At 48.3% G+C, this 25331-nt stretch overlaps 1 long non-coding RNA gene across 1 annotated transcript; it reads left to right on the plus strand.

Annotated features, from left to right (window-relative positions):
• Window positions 1-5749: 5749 nt before the first annotated feature.
• LOC121567191 lies at window positions 5750-6676 on the plus strand. Its single transcript, XR_006001062.2, has 2 exons — window positions 5750-6268; window positions 6455-6676. It is a non-coding gene; the product is annotated as an uncharacterized LOC121567191 (long non-coding RNA).
• Window positions 6677-25331: the final 18655 nt, after the last annotated feature.

The following is a 25331-nucleotide window of genomic DNA, read 5'->3' on the forward strand; positions in this document are numbered from 1 at the left end:
GGTTTAGATGATACTGTATATTGTACATTTAAACCACATACACTCTTAGAAAAAGTGGGGCTATCTAGAACCTAAAAGGGTTCTTCGGCTGTCCCAATAGGAGAACCCGTTGAAGAACTACAGTGCATTCGGAAAGTATTTAGACCCATTCCCTTTTTCCACATTTTGTTATGTTACAGCCTTATTCTATAATTTATGACATTATTTTCCCCCCTCATCAATCTACACACAATACCCCATAATGACAAAGCGAAAACAGGTTTATAGAAATGTTTGTAAATGTATTAAAAATAAAAAACATAAATACGTTATTTACTTAAGTATTATGACCCTTTGCTATAAGACTCGAAATTGAGCTCCGGTACATCCTGTTTCCATTGATCATCATTGAGATGTTTCTACAACTTGATTGGAGTCCACCTGTGTTAAATTCAATTGATTTGACATGATTTGGAAATGCACACACCTGTCTACATAAGGTCCCACAGTTGTCAGTGCATATCAGAGCAAAAACCAAGCCATGAGGTCAAAGGAATTTTCCAGAGACATGATTGTGTAAAGGCACAGATCTGGGGAAGGGTACCAAAACATTTCTGCAGCATTGAAGGTCCCCAAGAACACAGTGGCCTCCATCATTCTTAAATGGAAGAAGTTTGGAACCACCAAGATTCTTCCTAGAGCTGGCTGCCTGGCCAAACTGAACAATCGGGAAAGAAGGGCCTTGGTCAGGGAGGTGAACAAGAACCCAATGGTCACTCTGACATAGCTCCAGAGTTCCTCTGTGGAGATGGGAGAACATTCCAGAAGGACAAACATCTCTGCAGCACTCCACCAATCAGGCCATTATGGTAGAGTGGCCAGACATTAGCCACTCCTCAGTAAAAGGCACATGACAGCCCACTTGGAGTTTGCCAAAAGGCACCTAAACGACTCTCAGACCATGAGAAACAAGATTCTCTGGTCTGATGAAACCAAGATTGAACTCTTTGGCCTGAATGCCAAGCGTCACGTCTGGAGGAAACCTGGCACCATCCCTACGGTGAAGCATGGTGGTGGCAGCATCATGCTGTGGGGATGTTTTTCAGTGGCAGGGACTGGGAGACTAGTCAGGATCGAGGGGAAAATTAACGGAGCAAAGTACAGAGAGATCCTTGATGAAAACCTGCTCCAGAGCACTCAGGACATCAGACTGGGGCGACGGTTCACCTTCCAACAGGACAGCGACCCTACGCAGACAACCAAGACAACGCAGGAGTGGCTTCGGGACAAGTCTCTGAATGTCGTTGAGTGGCCCAGCCAGAGCCCGGATTTGAAACCAATCTAACATCTCTGGAGAGACCTGAAAATAGCTGTGCAGCGACGCTCCCCATCCAACCTGATAGAGCTTGAGAGGATCTGCAGAGAAGAATGTGAGAAACTCCCCAAATACAGGTGTGCCAAGCTTGTAGCGTCATACCAAAGAAGACTTGAGGCTGTAATCGCTGCCAAAAGTGCTTCAACAAAGTACTGAGTGTCTCAGGTGAAGAGGGTGGATCTGATCTCTATCACCTAGGACTTGACATAGATTAAATAGATTAATCAAATCTCACATTGTTGACAATTTTTGCTCAATCTTGCATGCTTTCTCAAACAGGTGTAACTGTATATGCATTCGTATATGCATTCATAAATCAGGTCCTTTCTTGAGTTGGGCTCTGGGATGTAACAACTGTTGAGCATCTGATTTTATGGTTGATTGTGGAGGAAAGGGGTTGAGTGTGTTAGAGTATGTGCGTGTGTGTTTATCCCACATCTGTTGCAAGGGGGGTAAGGATGTTAGGGAGAATATAGGATGAACCACAATAATTGTTTGCTAAAATAATAATTGCTTGTCAAAAATGTAATGTAATACAATGGCAATCCGGGTTATAGGTTAAAATCCTACGCATGAACTGCCAACATTATTACGCATATTAATTGACAATGCTGGAAAATAAGATATGCAAGATATTTGAATAGATATATATTTTTTAATAGCTATATATATATATATATATATATATATATATATATACAGTGGGGATAAAAAGTATTTAGTCAGCCACCAATTGTGCAAGTTCTCCCACTTAAAAAGATGAGAGAGGCCTGTAATTTTCATCCAGAAAATCACATTGTAGGATTTTTAATGAATTTATTTGCAAATTATGGTGGAAAATAAGTATTTGGTCAATAACAAAAGTTTCTCAATACTTTGTTATATACCCTTTGTTGGCAATGACACAGGTCAAATGTTTTCTGTAAGTCTTCACAAGGTTTTCACACACTGTTGCTGGTATTTTGGCCCATTCCTCCATGCAGATCTCCTCTAGAGCAGTGATGTTTTGGGGCTGTCGCTGGGCAACACGGACTTTCAACTCCCCTCCAAAGATTTTCTATGGGGTTGAGATCTGGAGACTGGCTAGGCCACTCCAGGACCTTGAAATGCTTCTTACGAAGCCACTCTTTCGTTGCCCGGGCGGTGTGTTTGGGATCATTGTCATGCTGAAAGACCCAGCCACGTTTCATCTTCAATGCCCTTGCTGATGGAAGGAGGTTTTCACTCAAAATCTCACGATACATGGCCCCATTAATTCTTTCCTTTACACGGATCAGTCGTCCTGGTCCCTTTGCAGAAAAACAGCCCCAAAGCATGATGTTTCCAGCCCCATGCTTCACAGTAGGTATGGTGTTCTTTGGATGCAACTCAGCATTCTTTGTCCTCCAAACACGACGAGTTGAGTTTTTACCAAAAAGTTATATTTTGGTTTCATCTGACCATATGACATTCTCCCAATCCTCTTCTGGATCATCCAAATGCACTCTAGCAAACTTCAGACGGGCCTGGACATGTACTGGCTTAAGCAGGGGGACACGTTTTGCACTGCAGGATTTGAGTCCCTGGCAGCGTAGTGTATTACTGATGGTAGGCTTTGTTACTTTGGTCCCAGCTCTCTGCAGGTCATTCACTAGGTCTGGGATATTTGCTCACCGTTCTTGTGATCATTTTGACCCCACGGGGTGAGATCTTGCGTGGAGCCCCAGATCGAGGGAGATTATCAGTGGTCTTGTATGTCTTCCATTTCCTAATAATTGCTCCCACAGTTGATTTCTTCAAACCAAGCTGCTTACCTATTGCAGATTCAGTCTTCCCAGCCTGGTGCAGGTCTACAATTTTGTTTCTGGTGTCCTTTGACAGCTCTTTGGTCTTGGCCATAGTGGAGTTTGGAGTGTGACTGTTTGAGGTTGTGGACAGGTGTCTTTTATACTGATAACAAGTTCAAACAGGTGCCATTAATACAGGTAACGAGTGGAGGACAGAGGAGCCTCTTAAAGAAGAAGTTACAGGTCTGTGAGAGCCAGAAATCTTGCTTGTTTGTAGGTGACCAAAAACTTATTTTCCACCATAATTTGCAAATAAATTCATTAAAAATCCTACAATGTGATTTTCTGGAATCTTTTCCCTCAATTTGTCTGTCATAGTTGACGTGTACCTATGGTGAAAATTACAGGCCTCTCTCATCTTTTTAAGTGGGAGAACTTGCAGAATTGGTGGCTGACTAAATACTCCCCCCCCCCTGTATATATATATATATATATACAGTGGGGAGAACAAGTATTTGATACACTGCCGATTTTGCAGGTTTTCCTACTGTCACGATCGTTAGACGGAGTAGACCAAGGCGCAGCGTGATGAGCGAACATACTTCTTTTAAAGAGAGTAAACACTCGAACAAAACAATAAACAATGACGTGACGTCCTAGGTCAGGGGTATTCAACAAAATTTAAAAAAGGTCCAGTTAGAGAAAATGTTTTGAAGCAAAGGTCCAGAAGATCATAATGTCTAACAATTTAGTGGTACATATATTTAAGTAGCCTAGTAGTTCTGAATGTAATCAATAACTGACCGTCTAATCAAATTAATTCAGTACAATTCAAAAACTTGTTGACAATATTTATTATCACGAAACATAGAACTGAACATTAGGGTTGTCCTCGACTAAAGAAATTCTTAGTCGACTAACACTTATATGAGTTTGTCGACTAATCGATTAGTTGATTTAATCGACAGAGCTGTGCAAGACTAGAAAAGCGCAATATAAATGTAGTTAATTAACCATCTGTAAAACTGAGTTTCTCCGAAATTAATCCTGCAAAAGCACCACTTTAAATCTCGTGTTCACCAGAAATGTTCTCATAAGTTACTTGGAAATGAGTAATTAAGCATGAATAAGCATAAAAAATGACTTATCGACTAAAGAAATCTTAGTCGACTAAGACCAAAACGACCGATTAGTCGACTAATCGACTAAGAGGGGCAGCCCTACTGAACATATATGTATGACTGTAGATATGTACAATGTGCTCTCATTAATTAACTAAATAAAACTAGGGCTGCATGTCAAAATAAGAGAAAATAAATAAAATGTGAAAATTGTGCATTTTCAAAAAAAAGTGCTTAACTTCAGAAAAATAATATAAAGGGAGGAAAAGTTTGAATTTCCCCTTTTCTGTTTCACATCTTGACTCAACAGTCTCAACCAATTTTACAAATAATAAATCTCAACAGATCTTAACAATTGAACAGTTTTAGAGTATCACTTTCTTCCCCTCATATCCCACTCCACCATGTTTTTGCTCAGTGAGAGAATTGAGCTTTAGCCTGTCTTGCCAGAATTTTAAACCTGGGCTTGAATGGAGTCAGGGCCATTCTCATACACATGTGAAGGTGCTCATTGGTGAGCCTGGAACGATATTTAGTTTTAATTATGTTCATTGTGGAGAAAGCTGCCTCGCAGTTGTATGTGGAGCCAAACATGGTCAAGATGTATAGGGCTACTTTCCTCAGACCCGGGAAAGCAGTCTCAGGGACCATTTGGAACCAGAAAGTGGAAGGGTCAGTTCTTACAAACTGCTCTTTCAGGGCCACATCTGCTTGGAGATCAACCAATTGCATCTGGAGAGACCCAGCATTTACCCATTTAAAGTGCTGTGTGACTTCCTTTGAGAACCCCCGACATCTGTGATCAGAAATGGGTTCTGAATGAACATGGTGAGCTGCTCTCCAAAGCTGAAGCTGTCAAAACGGTTGCTGAAGTTTACAATCAGCTTATCAATAAAATCAACAAAAGAAGACAAATCTCTCTGTCCCTGAACCTGTTCCTGCACTGCTGGGAAGTGTACACAGTCTCTCTGCAGGTCTTCCTTGAACACTTCAAGTTTCCTCTGAAAGGAGCGAACAGCTGTCATCAGTTCACAAATTGAATTGTCCTTGCCCTGTAGCCTCAAATTCAGTTCATTCAGATGTGACGTGATGTCAACCAAAAAGGCCACATTATCCATCCATTTCTCATTTTCTAAAAAGAGAGAAAACTGTGTTGCCTTCTGACTGCTTAGCTCTGCCAAAAAGATGCTAATTCCCTCCTGATGGACCAAAAGCGCTCTAGCACCCTGCCTTTGCTGAGCCATCTCACATTGTTGTGCAGCAAAAGATCATCAGCATTGGCATCAACTTCTCGGAGGAATTCCCTAAGCATGCGATGCTGGTAGGAAGAGGATGCCCTGAGAAAATTTATCATTTTCATCATTGTATTCATCACCTCAGCATGCTCATCTGACAGGGAGGCACAGAGGACAGATTGATGAATGATGCAATGGTAAGATAAAAGCTCAGGATTGTCCCCTTTCAGTCTTGCTACAGCTCCTTTTTCTTTCCCTATCATAGAAGGGGGCTCCATCTGTGGTTATTGAAACCACTTGTTTTGGCTCTATTCCTCTTTTTGTTAACATCTCCTTAATGGCCAGGTAGATATCCTCTCCTCTTGTACTGGTCTGAAGGGGAGTGACACCTAACATGTCTTCACAGAATGTTTTCTGGGCTGTGTTGAAAAACCTGGCAAACACTAACAGCTGAGCATTGTCACATATGTCAGTGGACTCATCCACAGCTAAGCCTACACATGGTGCCTTATGCATGGCTTCATCTAGCTGGGTTAGCACATCCTGAGTTAATATTTCACTTTTCTTTGTGGCAGATGATGCTGACATGGGAATTTGCTTTATTTTATCACAAAGCTCATTTTTTTGTTTTCCCTCAAGTAGTGTTTCAGCTACTGCACTCATGCATTCTTTGACAACCCCTCCATCTGTAAATGGCTTTTTGTGTTTACCCAAAATCCAAGAAACTCTGAGGGAACACTCAAGAGCACGTTGTTGGGCAGTGAATGTGTTGCTCAGGATCCTGGTGGACTGGTCATATTGGGCTCTGAGACTACTTACTTTCTGTGATCTCAATTCAGATTTGAGTGGGTACGTTTGTTCAAAACCTTTATGTTTTGTCTCATAATGGCGTTTCACATTGCCACTTTTAATAAGTGCCACGGTTTCTGCACATATGAGACACACTGGTTTAGTGCTCCCATTGGGAAGTATGAACAGAAATGAGTCTGTCCATTCTGGATTAAATGCTCTGTTTTCATTGTCCACTTTTCTTTTTTTGGAGAGTGCCATTTGTTCCTTATTTTCTCTAACTGTTACCCTTTTTCTGCCTCACTCGTCTGTTTCGCTCCCTTTCTCCGTCTCACTCATATTTTCGTCAACTTTCTCCGTCTCACTCGTATTTTCCTCAGCTTTCTCCGGCACACTCGTCTGTATCTCTCCCTTTCTCCGTCTCATTCGTCTGTTTCTCACTCGTCTGCTTCGTTCCCTTTCTCCGTCTCATTCGTCTGTTTTCGCTCCCTTTGTTTTCTACATATATCGCTATCTTTTAATCCGACTTTCTTTTCCTTGGTAACTTGCCTCTAAAACTCTCATCTGTCTGCACTGTAGAGTCCCAATGTTTACCGCCAGGAATGCAAAGACTTCATTGGCTGAGTGGTATCACGTGGGATCGCTTAACTCACATGCAATTGGTCGGTGAGTTTCCTCATTCACAAAACGAGTACCGTAAAGACTACAAAAGCTGTGCATATTAAAATAGAAGCGCCCCGTCAGGTTTTAATTCATAATCTTTTGTTTTGGTCCGGGTCCGTATGGGACGGCTTCTGGGTCCGGATCCGGACCGCGGTCCGCCTGTTAGTGACCTATGTCCTAGGTTAACAACCAACACGGAACAAACCAAACGGAACAAACCAACTGGAACAAGATCCCACAACTATTGTGGGAAAACAGCCTGTATAAATATGGCTCCCAATCAGAGACAACCAGCTACAGCTGACACTCGTTGCCTCTGATTGGGAACCACTCGGGCCAACACAGAAATACAAAACTAGAATCCCGACATAGAAACACAACACATAGAATATACACACCCTGGCTCAACATATAGAGTCCCAGAGCCAGGGTGTGACAGTACCCCTCCCTAAAGGCGCGGACTGCGACCGCGCCTCAACATAGACCAAACAGGGAGGGCTGGGTGGGCATTCCTCCTCGGAGGCGGTTCCGGCTCCGGGCTCGCCCACCACCCTCCAATAATCCCCCCGTAGCGCACCTGATCCGGTCTGGCCCCGCTGGCTGGAGCTGGACTGGACATCGTAGGGCGGATTGCTTAAGCTCCGGTGTGGAGCAGCTGACGGTACCTGACCAGGCACCGGTGACCCAGGCGCACGGGTTGTGCCGGACTGACGACGCGCACCCCTGGCTTGGTGCGTGGAGCAGGAACGGGCGGACCGGGCTGGGACGATGCGCACCCCTGGCTTGGTGCGTGGAGCAGCAACGGGCGGACCGGGCTGACGATCGCACCCCTGGCTTGGTGCGTGGAGCAGAAACGGGCCGGACCGGGCTGGCGATCGCACCCCTGGCGGGTGCGTGGAGCAGGAACGGGCGGACCGGGCTGACGGTGCGCACCCCTGGCTTGGTGCGTGGAGCAGGAACGGGCGGACCGGGCTGACGATCGCACCCCTGGCTAGTGCGTGGAGCAGGAACGGGCCGGACCGGGCTGGCGATGCGCACCCCTGGCTTGGTGCGTGGAGCAGGAACGGGCCGGACCGGGCTGACGACTCGCACCCCTGGCTTGGTGCGTGGAGCAGGAACGGGCCGGACCGGGCTGGCGACGCACACCGTAAGCTTGGTGCGAGGAGCAGGAACAGGCCGGGCCGGGCTGGCGACGCACACCGTAAGCTTGGTGCGAGGAGCAGGAACAGGCCGGGCCGGGCTGGCGACGCACACCGTAGGCTTGGTGTGAGTGGCAGGAACAGGCCGGGCCGGGCTGACGACTCGCACCGTAGGCTTGGTGCGAGGAGCAGGAACAGGCTGGGCCGGGCTGGCGACGCACACCCCTGGCTTGGTGCGTGGAGCAGGAACGGGCCGGACCGGGCTGACGATGCGCACCCCTGGCTTGGTGCGTGGAGCAGGAACGGGCTGGACCGGGCTGACGATGCGCACCCCTGGCTTGGTGCGTGGAGCAGGAACGGGCCGGACCGGGCTGACGACTCGCACCCCTGGCTTGGTGCGTGGAGCAGGAACGGGCAGGAACGGGCTGGCGACGCACGCCGTAGGCTTGGTGTGAGTGGCAGGAACAGGCCAGGCCGGGCTGGCGACGCGCACCGTAGGCTTGGTGCGAGGAGCAGGAACAGGCCGGGCCGGGCTGGCGACGCGCACCGTAGGCTTGGTGCGAGGAGCAGGAACAGGCCGGGCCGGGCTGGCGAAGCGCACTGTAGGCTTGGTGCGAGGAGCAGGAACAGGCCGGGCCGGGCTGGCGACGCGCACCGTAGGCTTGGTGCGAGGAGCAGGAACAGGCCGGGCCAGGCTGGCGACGCACACCGTAGGCTTGGTGCGAGTGGCAGGAACAGGCCGGACCGGGCTGGCGACGCGCACCGTAGGCTTGGTGCGAGGGGCAGGAACAGGCCGGGCCGGGCTGGCGACGCACACCGTAGGCTTGGTGCGAGGAGCAGGAACCGGCCGGGCTGGGCTGGCGATGCGCACCGGAGGCTTGGTGCGAGGAGCAGGAACAGGCCGGGCCGGGCTGGCGACGCGCACCGTAGGCTTGGTGCGAGTGGCAGGAACAGGCCGGGCCGGGCTGGTGACGCACACCGTAGGCTTGGTGCGAGGAGCAGGAACAGGCCGGGCCGGGCTGGCGACGCACACCGTAGGCTTGGTGTGAGTGGCAGGAACAGGCCGGGCCGGGCTGACGACTCGCACCGTAGGCTTGGTGCGAGGAGCAGGAACAGGCTGGGCCGGGCTGGCGACGCACACCCCTGGCTTGGTGCGTGGAGCAGGAACGGGCCGGACCGGGCTGACGATGCGCACCCCTGGCTTGGTGCGTGGAGCAGGAACGGGCTGGACCCGGGCTGACGATGCGCACCCCTGGCTGGTGCGTGGAGCAGGAACGGGCGGACGGGCTGACGACTCGCACCCCTGGCTTGGTGCGTGGGCAGGAACGGGCAGGAACGGGCTGGCGACGCACGCCGTAGGCTTGGTGTGAGTGGCAGGAACAGGCCAGGCCGGGCTGGCGACGCGCACCGTAGGCTTGGTGCGAGGAGCAGGAACAGGCCGGGCCGGGCTGGCGACGCGCACCGTAGGCTTGGTGCGAGGAGCAGGAACAGGCCGGGCCGGGCTGGCGACGCGCACCGTAGGCTTGGTGCGAGGAGCAGGAACAGGCCGGGCCGGGCTGGCGACGCGCACCGTAGGCTTGGTGCGAGGAGCAGGAACAGGCCGGGCCAGGCTGGCGACGCACACCGTAGGCTTGGTGCGAGTGGCAGGAACAGGCCGGACCGGGCTGACGACGCGCACCGTAGGCTTGGTGCGAGGGGCAGGAACAGGCCGGGCCGGGCTGGCGACGCACACCGTAGGCTTGGTGCGAGGAGCAGGAACCGGCCGGGCTGGGCTGGCGATGCGCACCGGAGGCTTGGTGCGAGGAGCAGGAACAGGCCGGGCCGGGCTGGCGACGCGCACCGTAGGCTTGGTGCGAGTGGCAGGAACAGGCCGGGCCGGGCTGGCGACGCACACCGTAGGCTTGGTGCGAGGAACAGGAACAGGCCGGACCGTACTGGGAACACACACCACTGGCCTTAAACGGGGATCAGGAACGGGCCGGACCGGACTGGCAATACACCTCAGTACCTCTCGCCGTGCCTCTACAACTTCCTTCCCTCCTCTCACCAATGGCTCCCGTAACCCGGTGGCCTTCTCTCTCGTCTCCCATTTCGGCCCTGTGGCAGCCTCCTGCTGCCCAGTCGCCCATGCCGTGTGCCCCCCCCCCTAAAAAATGTCTGGGGTTGCCTCTCGTCCGTCCGACGACGACACTGTTGACGCCGTTGCTCCTCTCTCGCCAGGGCCTTAATCTTAGCCCATGGCCCCTTGCCCCCGAGCATGTCCTCCCAGGACCACGATTTGCCCACCAGGGCCATCGCCAACCTTTCCAGTTCCTTTCCCGGCGCTTCCTCCCATGTCCAGGCCGCCTGCTCCAGGACACGCTGCTTGGTCCTGGTATGGTGGGATCTTCTGTCACGATCGTGAGACGGAGTAGACCAAGGCGCAGCGTGATGAGCGAACATACTTCTTTTAAAGAGAGTAAACACTCGAACAAAACAATAAACGATGACGTGACGTCCTAGGTTAACAACCAACACGGAACAAACCAAACGGAACAAACCAACTGGAACAAGATCCCACAACTATTGTGGGAAAACAGCCTGTATAAATATGGCTCCCAATCAGAGACAACCAGCTACAGCTGACACTCGTTGCCTCTGATTGGGAACCACTCTGGCCAACACAGATATACAAAACTAGAATCCCGACATAGAAACACAACACATAGAATATACACACCCTGGCTCAACATATAGAGTCCCAGAGCCAGGGTGTGACACCTACTTACAAAGCATGTAGAGGTCTGTAATTTTTATCATAGGTACACTTCAACTGTGAGAGACGGAATCTAAAACAAAAATCCAGAAAATCACATTGTATGATTTTTAAGTAATTCATTTGCATTTTATTGCATGACATAAGTATTTGATACATCAGAAAAGCAGAACTTAATATTTGGTACAGAAACCTTTGTTTGCAATTACAGAGATCATACGTTTCCTGTAGGTCTTGACCAGGTTTGCACACACTGCAGCAGGGATTTTGGCCCACTCCTCCATACAGACCTTCTCCAGATCCTTCAGGTTTTCGGGGGCTGTCGCTGGGCAATACGAACTTTCAGCTCCCTCCAAAGATTTTCTATTGGGTTCAGGTCTGGAGACTGGCTAGGCCACTCCAGGACCTTGAGATGCTTCTTACGGAGCCACTCCTTAGTGGCCCTGGCTGTGTGTTTTGGGTCGTTGTCATGCTGGAAGACCCAGCCACGACCCATCTTCAAGGCTCTTACTGAGGGAAGGAGGTTGTTGGCCAAGATCTTGCGATACATGGCCCCATCCATCCTCCCCTCAATACGGCGCAGTCATCCTGTCCCCTTTGCAGAAAAGCATCCCCAAAGAATGATGTTTCCACCTCCATGCTTCACGGTTGGGATGGTGTTCTTGAGGTTGTACTCATCCTTCTTCTTCCTCCAAACACGGCGAGTGGAGTTTAGACCAAAAAGCTCTATTTTTGTCTCATCAGACCACATGACCTTCTCCCGTTTCTCCTCTGGATCATCCAGATGGTCATTGGCAAACTTCAGACGGGCCTGGACATGCGCTGGCTTAAGCAGGGGGACCTTGCGTGCGCTGCAGGATTTTAATTCATGACGGCGTAGTGTGTTACTAACGGTTTTCTTTGAGACTGTGGTCCCAGCTCTCTTCAGGTCATTGACCAGGTCCTGCCGTGTAGTTCTGGGCTGATCCCTCACCTTCCTCATGATCATTGATGCCCCACGAGGTGAGATCTTGCATGGAGCCCCAGACCGAGGGTGATTGACCGTCATCTTGAACTTCTTCCATTTTCTAATAATTGTGCCAACAGTTGTTGCCTTCTCACCAAGCTGCTTGCCTATTGTCCTGTAGCCCATCCCAGCCTTGTGCAGGTCTACAATTGTATCCCTGATGTCCTTACACAGCTCTCTGGTCTTGGCCATTGTGGAGAGGTTGGAGTCTGTTTGATTGAGTGTGTGGACAGGTGTCTTTTATACAGGTAACGAGTTCAAACAGGTACAGTTAATACAGGTAATGAGTGGAGAACAGGAGGGCTTCTTAAAGAAAAACTAACAGGTCTGTGAGAGCCGGAATTCTTACTGGTTGGTAGGTGATCAAATACTTATGTCATGCAATAAAATGCAAATTAATTACTTAAAAATCATACAATGTGATTTTCTGGATTTTTGTTTTAGATTCCGTCCATCACAGTTGAAGTGTACCTATGATAAAAATTACAGACCTCTACATGCTTTGTATGTAGGAAAACCTGCAAAATCGGCAGTGTATCAAATACAGTGAGGGAAAAAAGTATTTGATCCCCTGCTGATTTTGTACGTTTGCCCACTGACAAAGACATGATCAGTCTATAATTTTAATGGTAGGTTTATTTGAACAGTGAGAGACAGAATAACAACAAATAAATCCAGAAAAACGCATGTCAAAAATGTTATAAATTGATTTGCATTTTAATGAGGGAAATAAGTATTTGACCCCTCTGCAAAACATGACTTAGTACTTGGTGGCAAAACCCTTGTTGGCAATCACAGAGGTCAGATGGACGGTGCCATGTACCGTCAAATCTTGGGTGAGAACCTCCTTCCCTCAGCCAGGGCATTGAAAATGGGTCGTGGATGGGTATTCCAGCATGACAATGACCCAAAACACACGGCCAAGGCAACAAAGGAGTGGCTCAAGAAGAAGCACATTAAGGTCCTGGAGTGGCCAAGCCAGTCTCCAGACCTTAATCCCATAGAAAATATGTGGAGGGAGCTGAAGGTTCGAGTTGCCAAACGTCAGTCTCGAAACCTTAATGACTTGGAGAAGATCTGCAAAGAGGAGTGGAACAAAATCCCTCCTGAGATGTGTGCAAACCTTGTGGCCAACTACAAGAAACGTCTGACCTCTGTGATTGCCAACAAGGGTTTTGCCACCAAGTACTAAGTCATGTTTTGCAGAGGGGTCAAATACTTATTTCCCTCATTAAAATGCAAATCAATTTTTTACATTTTTGACCCCTCTGCAAAACATGAGAGCACCATTGCTACAAAGAGAGCACCATTAGGTTCAATTCAAGTTGCTTTCGCAATGGCAAATATACTTCAAATGAGTAGGCAACACTCACCAATAAGCCATCCATCCTCAGCAGCTCCCTCCTGTAGGTGTATAGGCCAACATTGCTGTTCTGCAGAATAAAGGAGTAGTGCGTTCCACCTGGTCACCTGGTCAGCAGCATTATTTGCATGTTTTGTACCTCCACATAACCTGTATATTAAGAGTGGAAGCCTTTTCTATTCACATAGTTGAACATGCTTTGGGATTCGTCTATTGCTCCATTTGTATTTGGGAACCGATTGATGGCAAAGAAACCCCTCTTGACTTCAAACTGTTGTGCGATGGTGTATGGAAATTGCATTCGTTCGTTTTGCTGATGATTGCATCCAAAACGTTGGCTCATCGAGGGATGTGAGATGCCGATCGGCAGGCTCCTGCTGAAAAGTGCCCGTTGCCAAAAACCCGAGGGTGGATAGCACTTTGATGTGCACCGGAATGGCATGTGTTTGACTTTCTAAAGTAGGTCTTAAATCCTCGCAAAGATCCTATAAGATTGGTTTTGGGAAACAATATCTGATGAACCAATTTGTACTTTCTACAAAAAACTTCCCACCTGTCTCGAAATGGAGCGCGTGCCAAATCTTCCAACAGATCAGCCATAATTTTTTAAACTTTCACACTTGCCTCTAATTTAACAAATTACTGTACTTTATATGGATTATTATCGTAATAAATGTACTGATATGGTCATATTATATATAGCCTGTCAAGATGTTGCATGAATTGACAATGGAAATACAATTAAATAAAAAAATGTTTTAATTATTACTCACAATGTCACACATTTTCAACATATATTTTCCCCATTATACACTTGACAAGTAATTCCCTTATTCAACCACTTGGCACTGTGTGTACGCATGGTCATCGCTGTGCGTGAATTTACGCACACTCTCAAGCAACGCACACTCTCAAGCAAGCGTTTATATTGATAAATCTCACACTTTGCGTGGAAATGATCCCACGCATGATTTAAGCACAGATTTGTGCCAACGTATGATTGATAAATGAGACCCCTGGACTTCTCTTTCCCCTATGTTATAGCTTCAGGTTTTACTTCAGCTTGATATGTAGTTCTGGACTTCTCTTTCCCCTGTGTTCCAGCTTTAGGTTTTACTTCAGCTTGATGTGTAGATCTGGACTTCAGCTTCAGCTTGATGTGTATTTCCCCAGGCTGGTTTACACATGACTGGCCCTACACTGCAGGAAATAACACCTGAGGTGGCTCTCTCTCGCTTCTCTCTGCCGCACAGAGGAGAAGACCCAGACAACTCTCTTCTCCTCTCTCTCACGCTGGCTCCAATCCTCATCTCGTTACAAAGCAATCAGCCCCCACTGATCTTCAAAAGACTGGGCTTAACGTCCTCCCTCTCCCCACTCTGCGCTCCTCCCCTCTCCCCCCTTACCCAATAAACATTCTCCTGGTTGAAGTTGCCTGTAGCTACAGATCTAGGATCAGTTTTTACCTCCCTGAATCCTAACATTTACCATTTAGATGGGATAAACGTACAACTGACCTTAGATCAGTAACTGGGGACAACTTGATCCTTCTCCAATAAACACTCTCCAATCAGACTGGTCTAATGGTTGGACTCGTAACTGTGGGAGACACTAAAGAGAACCCATCTGTAGCTCATACAGGAAGACAAAGGCCTAACACTGATGGGACAACATGAACTAGGCCGTTAAAGGGGGCAAAATGTGACTGCATACTGAAACAGACATAACACTCTCAGTCACAATCAAAGGAGTTAGCAGTGTTAGCACTTTATTTGTCATTATTTATATGGGTGTTATATGAAGGGGGATGAAGAGATCAGGTGTGAAAGGATTAAGGTATCGTTGACAGGTACTTACGCATAGGGGCAAACAGGTAGTTACACATAAGGGAAAAGTGATGTGTTGGACATTCGGATGTGTGTGTGTGTGGATGGGGAATTTGTGTGGACATGGCAGGTCCTTTGAAAAGCCATCTGTAGAGTACTGTATAGTAAGTACTATAGTGAATGTAAGTAAAGGAAGTAAGGACAAATGAGTGACTGTTGTGACGAGGCAGTACTGGGATATAGGAAGCTCTTGTCATGTGTTGAAGTCCACTGCATTGCCTTTTATAATGATTCAGCAGAAGAGCAAGACAAAACTGAAATAACACGTCATGAAGTTTCCTGTTTTTAATCAAATATTTGAATAGTAACATACTCATTGCATTCATAAGCTGTTTTAAACTGATTCCTGGACTTTAAAAAAATATTTAGCATTCTTTACTGACCTTGAGTGGACGTTTCTTATTTTTTTTACTAGTGTTGACGGTTTAGTACATACTGAAAGCTCCTCCATTGAAACCCAATCCATGGCCCATATTACAGAGTCTTGAGTGAAACAGTCAACGGCCGTGTCTCAGGAAAACAGTGGAGCTTTAACGCCTTCACCCTGCCTGTTTCCTGCATTGGATTACATCTACTTATAGTATGTTACATACACATAAACACCACCCTCTCTCGTCACATATTAGAGGTTTAGAAATGGAAAGCCCTCTCTTAACCTCTGGCCTCATTTCAGAATTACCATTAGGAGTGTGTAATGGTTGGCCATCCCCTTAAAACACACACACATTCACACACACACTCTTGACACACACACACCTATTCAAGGCTACACACATATATTTACCTTTGGAGTCCCTCTCCCCAAAACACATACAAACACACTGTCAGGTTAGCAGTCATATGTTATCAGTCAAGATTAAGACTGTCATTCCTGCCTGTCGCATCAAAGAAGTGTCCCAGAATCCCATAAAATAAGGCTGTGTGTGTGTGTGTGTGTGCAGTATGTGTGTGTGTGTGTGTGTCTGTCCCATGATCATGTGTGTTTGTCACTCTGACCACTCATCCTGCTGAAGAGCTTCCCACATGTCCCTAGCGGAGTGTAGCCGTCCCCCAGCCCTGGGCCATCCCACCTCTCAGCACACTCCATCAGGGAGAAAGAGGCCCTGTGTACGTACCACAGTGGGCCAGGGATGAGAAACCCCCTAACACACACACACACACACACACACACACACACACTGTCACGATCGTTAGACGGAGTAGACCAATGCGCAGCGTTGAAAGCAAACATACTTTATTAATCGAACTAACACGAACAGTGAAACAAAACAACAAACGATACGTGACATCCAAAGGACAAACCTAACTAGGAACAAACCAACTGGAAACAAGATCCCACAACTATTGTGGGAAAACAGCCTCTATAAATATGGCTCCCAATCAGAGACAACCAGCAACAGCTGACACTCGTTGCCTCTGATTGGGAACCACTCTGGCCAACACAGAAATACACTACATAGAATATACACACCCTGGCTCAACATATAGAGTCCCCAGAGCCAGGGTGTGACAGTACCCCCCCCTAAAGGCGCGGACTGCGACCGCGCCTAAACATCAACAACCCAGGGGAGGGCTGGGTGGGCATTCCTCCTCGGAGGCGGTTCCGGCTCCGGGCTAGACCACCACCCTTCAACCATCCCCCCGTGGCGCCCCTGGTCCGGTTTGGCCCGGACCGCTGACCGGAGCTGGACTGGACATCGTAGAAGCGGATTGCTTCAGCTCCGGTGTGGAGCAGCTGACCGGTACCTGACCAGGCACCGGTGACCCAGGCACGGGTTGTGCCGGACTGACGACACACACCCCTGGCCTGGTGCGTGGAGCAGGGACGGGCCGGACCGGGTTGACGATGCGCACCCCTGGCTTGGTGCGTGGAGCAGCTACGGGCGGACCGGGCTGACGATGCGCACCCCCTGGCTTGGTGCGTGGAGCCGGAACGGGCCGATCCGGGCTGGCGATGCGCACCCCCTGGCTTGGTGCGTGGAGCAGGAACGGGCCGGACCGGGCTGACGATGCGCACCCCTGGCTTGGTGCGTGGAACAGGAACGGGCGGACGGGCTGACGATCGCACCCCTGGCTTGGTGCGTGGAGCAGCAACGGGCCGTACCGGACTGACGATACGCACCCCTGGCTTGGTGCGTGGAGCAGGACCGGGCGGACCGGGCTGACAACTCGCACCCCCTGGCTTGGTGCGTGGAGCAGGAACGGGCCGGACGGGCTGACGACTTCGCACCCCTGGCTTGGTGCGTGGAGCAGGAACGGGCCGGGCTGACGACTCGCACTCCTGGCTTGGTGCGTGGAGCAGGAACGGGCCTTACCGGGCTGACGACTCGCACCCCTGGCTTGGTGCGAGTGGCAGGAACAGGCCGGGCCGGGCTGGCGACGCGCACCGTAGGCTTGGTGCGAGGAGCAGGAACAGGCCGGGCCGGGCTGGCGACGCGCACCGTAGGCTTGGTGCGTGGAGCAGGAACGGACCTTACCGGGCTGACGACTCGCACCCCTGGCTTGGTGCGAGTGGCAGGAACAGGCCGGGCCGGGCTGGCGACGCGCACCGTAGGCTTGGTGCGAGGAGCAGGAACAGGCCGGGCCGGGCTGGCGACGCGCACCGTAGGCTTGGTGCGTGGAGCAGGAACAGGCCGGGCCGGGCTGGCGACGCGCACCGTAGGCTTGGTGCGAGGAGCAGGAACAGGCCGGGCCGGGCTGGCGACGCGCACCGTAGGCTTGGTGCGAGGAGCAGAAACAGGCCGGACCGTACTGGGAACACACACCACTGGCCTTAAACGGGGATCAGGAACGGGCCGGACCGGACTGGCAATACACCTCAGTACCTCTCGCCGTGCCTCTACAACTTCCTTCCCTCCTCTCACCAATGGCTCCCGTAACCCGGTGGCCTTCTCTCCTCGTCTCCCATTTCGCCCTGTGGCAGCCTCCTGCTGCCCAGTCGCCCATGCCGTGTGCCCCCCCCTAAAAAATTTCTGGGGTTGCCTCTCGTCCGTCCGACGACGACACTGTTGACGCCGTTGCTCCTCTCTCGCCAGGGCCTTAATCTTAGCCCATGGCCCCTTGCCCCCGAGCATGTCCTCCCAGGACCACGATTTGCCCACCTGGGCCATCGCCAACCTTTCCAGCTCCTTTCCCGGCGCTTCCTCCCATGTCCAGGCCGCCTGCTCCTGGACACGCTGCTTGGTCCTGGTATGGTGGGATCTTCTGTCACGATCGTTAGACGGAGTAGACCAATGCGCAGCGTTGCAGGCAAACATATTTATTTAAAGAGAGTAAACCCTCGAACAAAACAACAAACGATACGTGCAGTCCTACGGTACAGACCAAAACTAGGAACAAACCAACTGAAACCAAGATCCCACAACTATTGTGGGAAAACAGCCTCTATAAATATGGCTCCCAATCAGAGACAACCAGCAACAGCTGACACTCGTTGCCTCTGATTGGGAACCACTCTGGCCAACACAGAAATACACTACATAGAATATACACACCCTGGCTCAACATATAGAGTCCCCAGAGCCAGGGTGTGACACACACACAGTACTCCACACAGTACTCCAATGAAAACACACACGTTACTTCAATAAAATCCAATAAGCAAATGTCTATGTCATTGAAATATGATGATGATGATGATAAGCTGGAAGAGACAATAGAGAGACAGTATTAGAGTTACAGTGATACAAAGGTGGGATACAACACCAGAAACTTAGGTTGATGATTGATAGCTGGACATCAACTGACGCCTAGCTTTCCACTGTACTGTCTTCAGTTCCAGTTTTTCGTTTCCAGAAAAGGAGACGGGGAAGTTTCATATCAATACACATTGATGCTGAATGACTTATAAAAACGTGTATTGCTACCGATGACCGAGATAATTAGAAAGTCACCCTACATGCACAAAGTCGGCCCGAGCCAGCGGGGCAGGGGGTGGTGGTGGGCGGCACTCCTCAGAGACGGTAAGTAATAAAAGTCGACTGTGAAAAGGCTCTATTGTGCCTGCGCTCTGTTTTTCCACGAGGGTAGCATTCCTTCCAAAGCGGCTAATGGTCTGTGATGAGAGAGAGAGAGAGAGAGAGAGAGAGAGAGAGAGAGAGAGAGAGAGAGAGAGAGAGAGAGAGAGAGAGAGAGCGAGAGAGAGAGGGGCACACCGGGCTCTAGATGGGTCCTGGGAGTGGGGGGCTAAACGCTGCAGCAGGGGGGCTAGCGTTTCACCACAGAGAGAGAGGGGCGATAGGGGGCACATTTTACCCCCCATTTACCTGCAACCTTTAAGGGGGAAATGGAAGGAAAAGAGAGAGGGGGAGAGAAGGTTAGGCTGCGAGAGGAGGACACATGGGACACCACTCATAGGTATATCCATACATTTAATGGAGAATGGGAAAGAGCACACCTGCTTTTGGCTAATGGAGTCCGAGTAGTATGGTGGATAGGATGGTTTTTACCCTTGACTGGGTTGATATCCTGCAAACAACCAACATAGATTAGACTAACTGTCAATACTAGAGCCATACTATCCCCAGGGCCCCATTTTTCTAAAGTTATCTATCTGGATTGTGCCTATCGGATAGGATTAAATGTATAGAAATATAATGAATAGAACAGACAAATCATTGACTTGAATGGGGACTATCGTTCTATTCAATCTGTTTCTATGCATTTAACCCTATCCGAAAGCTGAAATACGGATAGATAACTTTAGAAAAACTGGGTCCAGGAAACCACAGATGGACAGTACACATGCACGGCTGTGTGTGGAACTAATAGCCACATATACAGGTTAAAAGTCACTAACAAACATAGCAGAGAGGCTCATTCAAGCAAGGCGCTCACAGGATCGGCCACACGCCTCTGATTCCCATGGATGAGTCACATGAGCAGGGTCATGGGGTCAGGGTTAAGGTGGGAGGTCGTCAGCCTTATCAGGACCTTATCACTCACACCTCTGGGCTGACACAGGACCTGCCAATCATTATCTGAGAAACAGTTTCTAGCTTCTGTTCCCCCCCCCCTCCCACTATTTATCTGTCTCACTGTATCTGAAAGGTCTAGAAGGGAGCCTACAGTAATAATTGGAAGAGGATAAAGTTCTGTAATACTGCTTTTACAGTGACTATATATATTTTTTCGGTCAATGAGAAGGGAAGAATAATGGGATTGATAAAATATAGCTGTTACATGCTACAAAGAGGCAACCTTATTTGGTACAAGCTACATCGATCAACTACACGCTGATCACTTGTTTTTCATCCTAAACTAACCTAGAAAGTAAAAACATATTTTGTTCAGAGTATCTAAAAGCGCAAAGTTAAGGTTGATTTGTAGTTGTGTGTTGATACTTTAAGCGTTGAGTGAATGTGCTGTACTGACATTTAAACACATCCCTGACAGGAACTTTATCTCACACTGACACCAGATTTACCGGGTCATTAAAACTTAACACCACAAAGTGATACTTCTGCAACAAAATGGGACAGATTAGTTAGATCTTTCATATAGACAAGGATGGGGGGATGTGTAGCCTACACTACAGAGTGACATGGAGACTTCACTTCTCCATATGGAGGGTTCTTACAACTGTGACATATTAAAAAAACAATGACAAAGCCAAAGAAAATACCATATTGTAGGGCTGCTGGTGCCTGTAAGTACTTGAAGACTTTTTATAATGACAAAATGGCCCCTCAATGCATCGCAGACGTTTCTGGAGACCATAGTCGCAGTCCTGTTGGGGTGTGACCAAAGGCCTGTGGTGGCTCGTATAGACCGCTGACCACCAGGCAGGTGGTGAAAGGAGGGGTGCCAGGGGCAGGGAAAGGCCAGATCACACTGCACCGGCTGGGCATGGGGCACCAGCCACGGTGGGTAATTGAGAGTGGGGGGAGAGGGTGGGTAGTAATTGGAGATGCAGTGAATAGCAGGGTAAAATGTTAAGTGTTAGCCATTGTATGGATACAATGTTTATGCAGAAGGAATGCCTCCTCTTCATGAGTTCCATGAAAGCAATTGGGTTTTTCTGTACTGAATATTGCGATTTTCTTTCTTGAGCATGTTTCTTTCTCTGTCAAGGAGCACTGCCATCTAACCAGACTATCTCTCTCTACCTTCCAATTTCAGTGGAGTGAAATGACTTCCACTATTCCCTTCCTCCTCTACACACACACGCACGCACACACACACAGTCATTCTCCTCTAAATTGGATGGAGACACTGTCATGCGATATTTACATAAGTAATAATGAGCTGGTGTTCCTGAGGGTAGTCAGTCAACAGAGTGGCTCCTATCTCACTGCATGGCCTGCTTGGTAATTGCTATTTTGGCACTGAGGAGCTACAGTGAGGGAAAAAAGTATTTGATCCCCTGCTGATTTTGTACGTTTGCCCACTGACAAAGAAATGATCAGTCTATAATTTTAATGGTAGGTTTATTTGAACAGTGAGAGACAGAATAACAACAAAACAATCCAGAAAAACGCATGTCAAAAATATTATAAATTGATTTGCATTTTAATGAGGGAAATAAGTATTTGACCCCCTCTCAATCAGAAAGATTTCTGGCTCCCAGGTGTCTTTTATACAGGTAACTAGCTGAGATTAGGAGCACACTCTTTCAAGGGAGTGCTCCTAATCTCAGTTTGTTACCTGTATAAAAGACACCTGTCCACAGAAGCAATCAATCAATCAGATTCAAAACTCTCCACCATGGCCAAGACCAAAGAGCAACCAAGGATGTCAGGGACAAGATTGTAGACCTACACAAGGCTGGAATGGGCTACAAGACCATCGCCAAGCAGCTTGGTGAGAAGGTGACAACAGTCGGTGCGATTATTCGCAAATGGAAGAAACACAAAATAACTGTCAATCTCCCTCGGCCTGGGGCTCAATGCAAGATCTCACCTCGTGGAGTTGCAATGATCATGAGAACGGTGAGGAATCAGCCCAGAGGATCTTGTCAATGATCTCAAGGCAGCTGGGACCCTAGTCACCAAGGAAACAATTGGTAACACACTACGCCGTGAAGGATTGAAATCCTGCAGCGCCCGCAAGGTCCCCCTGCTCAAGAAAGCACATATACAGGCCCGTCTGAAGTTTGCCAATTCATATCTGAATGATTCAGAGGAGTACTGGGTGAAAATGTTGTGGTCAGATGAGACCAAAATGGAGCTCTTTGGATCAACTCAACTCGCTGTGTTTGGAGGTGGAGGAATGCTGCCTATGACCCCAAGAACACCATCCCCACCGTCAAACATGGAGGTGGAAACATTATGCTTTTGGGGTGTTTTTCTGCTAAGGGGACAGGACAACTTCACCGCATCAAAGGGACGATGGACTGGGCCATGTACCGTCAAATCTTGGGTGAGAACCTCCTTCCCTCAGCTAGGGCATTGAAAATGGGTCGTGGATGGGTATTCCAGCATGACAATGACCCAAAACACACGGCCAAGGCAACAAAGGAGTGGCTCAAGAAGAGGCACATTAAGGTCCTGGAGTGGCCTAGCCAGTCTCCAGACCTTAATCCCATAGAAAATCTGTGGAGGGAGCTGAAGGTTCGAGTCGCCAAACGTCAGCCTCGAAACCTTAATGACTTGGAGAAGATCTGCAAAGAGGAGTGGGACAAAATCCCTCCTGAGATGTGTGCAAACCTGGTAGCCAACTACAAGAAACATCTGACCTCTGTGATTGCCAACAAGGGCTTTGCCACCAAGTACTAAGTCATGTTTTGCAGAGGGGTCAAATACTTATTTCCCTCATTAAAATGCAAATCAATTTATAAAATTTTTGACATGCGTTTTTCAGGATTTTTTTGTTGTTATTCTGTCTCTCACTGTTCAAATAAACCTACCATTAAAATTATAGACTGATCATGTCTTTGTCAGTGGGCAAACGTACAAAATCAGCAAGGGATCAAATACATTTTTCCCTTACTGTACCTGTGCCTTGTCTGCTTATTTGTGTGTGTGTGTGTGTGTGTGTGTGTGTGTGTGTGTGTTTGTTTGTTTGTATGTTTGTCTGTGAGACAGAGTATGTTTGCAAGTGTGTGTGTGTGAGTGGGTGTTATTTGCCAGAAAGTGTCTGCTTTGACCTGAACCAACCTCCATTCTATTTGCAGCACATGTCTGGAAGGCTGTTTTTTAGGTCCAGTGGGGAAAGCATCTGTCCACCAGAGCACTTCGGTTTGGTTTTGGAGCTGGTATTATGTTTGCTGTTTGCACATGCTTTTGTTTTCCGTATTGCAAGGGTGGTATGTGTGTGTGTGTATGTATGTATGTATGTATGTATGTATGTATGTATGTATGTATGTATGTATGTATGTATGTATGTATGTACAGTGGGGAGAACAAGTATTTGATACACTGCCGATTTTATCCAGAAAATAACATTGTATGATTTTTAAGTAATTAATTTGCACTTTATTGCATGACATAAGTATTTGATCACCTACCAACCAGTAAGAATTCCGGCTCTCACAGACCTGTTAGTTTTTCTTTAAGAAGCGCTCCTGTTCTCTACTCATTACCTGTATTAACTGCACCTGTTTGAACTCGTTACCTGTATAAAAGACACCTGTCCACACACTCAATCAAACAGACTCCAACCTCTCCACAATGTCCAAGACCAGAGAGCTGTGTAAGGACATCAGGGATAAAATTGTAGACCTGCACAAGGCTGGGATGGGCTACAGGAAAATAGGAAAGCAGCTTGGTGAGAAGGCAACAACTGTTGGCGCAATTATTAGAAAATGGAAGAAGTTCATGATGACGGTCAATCACCCTCGGTCTGGGGCTCCATGCAAGATCTCACCTCGTGGGGCATCAATGATCATGAGGAAGGTGAGGGATCAGCCCAGAACTACACGGCAGGACCTGGTCAATGACCTGAAGAGAGCTGGGACCACAGTCTCAAAGAAACCATTAGTAACACACTACGCCGTCATGGATTAAAATCCTGCAGCGCACGCAAGGTCCCCCTGCTCAAGCCAGCGCTTGTCCAGGCCCGTCTGAAGTTTGCCAATGACCATCTGGATGATCCAGAGGAGGAATGGGAGAAGGTCATGTGGTCTGATGAGACAAAAATAGAGCTTTTTGGTCTAAACTCCACTTGCCGTGTTTGGAGGAAGAAGAAGGATGTGTACAACCCCTAGAACAACATCCCAACCGTGAAGCATGGAGGTGGAAAAATCTTTCTTTGGGGATGCTTTTCTGCAAAGTGGACAGGACGACTGCACCGTATTGAGGGGAGGATGGATGGGGCCATGTATCGCGAGATCTTGGCCAACATCCTCCTTCCCTCAGTAAGAGCATTGAAGATGGGTCGTGGCTGGGTCTTCCAGCATGACAACGACCCGAAACACACAGCCAGGGCAACTAAGGAGTGGCTCCGTAAGAAGCATCTCAAGGTCCTGGAGTGGCCTAGCCAGTCTCCAGACCTGAACCCAATAGAAAATCTTTGGAGGGAGCTGAAAGTCCGTATTGCCCAGCGACAGCTTTAAAACCTGAAGGATCTGGAGAAGGTCTGTATGGAGGAGTGGGACAAAATCCCTGCTGCAGTGTGTGCAAACCTGGTCAAGACCTACAGGAAACGTATGATCTCTGTAATTGCAAACAAAGGTTTCTGTACCAAATATTAAGTTCTGCTTTTCTGATGTATCAAATACTTATGTCATGCAATAAAATGCAAATTAATAACTTAAAAATCATACAATGTGATTTTCTGGATTTTTGTTTTACATTCCGTCTCTCACAGTTGAAGTGTAACTATGATAAAAATTACAGACCTCTGCATGCTTTGTAAGTAGGAAAACCTGTAAAATCGGCAGTGTATCAAATACTTGTTCTCCCCACTGTATGTGTGTGTGTGTGTGTCCTAGTTGATGAGATTATCTGTGTGTGTGCGTGTGGGGTGTCTATTTGAATACGTTTATTTACTGGCTTGCCTGTGTGTGTGAATAGGTTTATTTTGATGAAGTCTGTGCAGAGAGAGAGAGAGAGAGAGAGAGAGAGAGATCTCCTCTGTGTAACTCAATAAGCCCTGACCGCTGTCATGGTGCTGTGGGACGCCATGTAACACCTGCTAAATTTTAATCAGCTCACCTCTGGTCATTACCATGTGCAGCAGCATCTTACCTTCCCACCCGCCTTCCACACACACCCACAGGGAGGGAGGGAGAGATAATACAAACCCTCCAACCCAAAAAGGCCTGTGGGGTTGATGGTATCCTACATGAAATGATAAAATATATAGACCACAAAT

The sequence above is a fragment of the Coregonus clupeaformis genome, chromosome 5 (genome assembly GCF_020615455.1).
Source record: "Coregonus clupeaformis isolate EN_2021a chromosome 5, ASM2061545v1, whole genome shotgun sequence".
Taxonomy (NCBI): domain Eukaryota; kingdom Metazoa; phylum Chordata; class Actinopteri; order Salmoniformes; family Salmonidae; genus Coregonus; species Coregonus clupeaformis.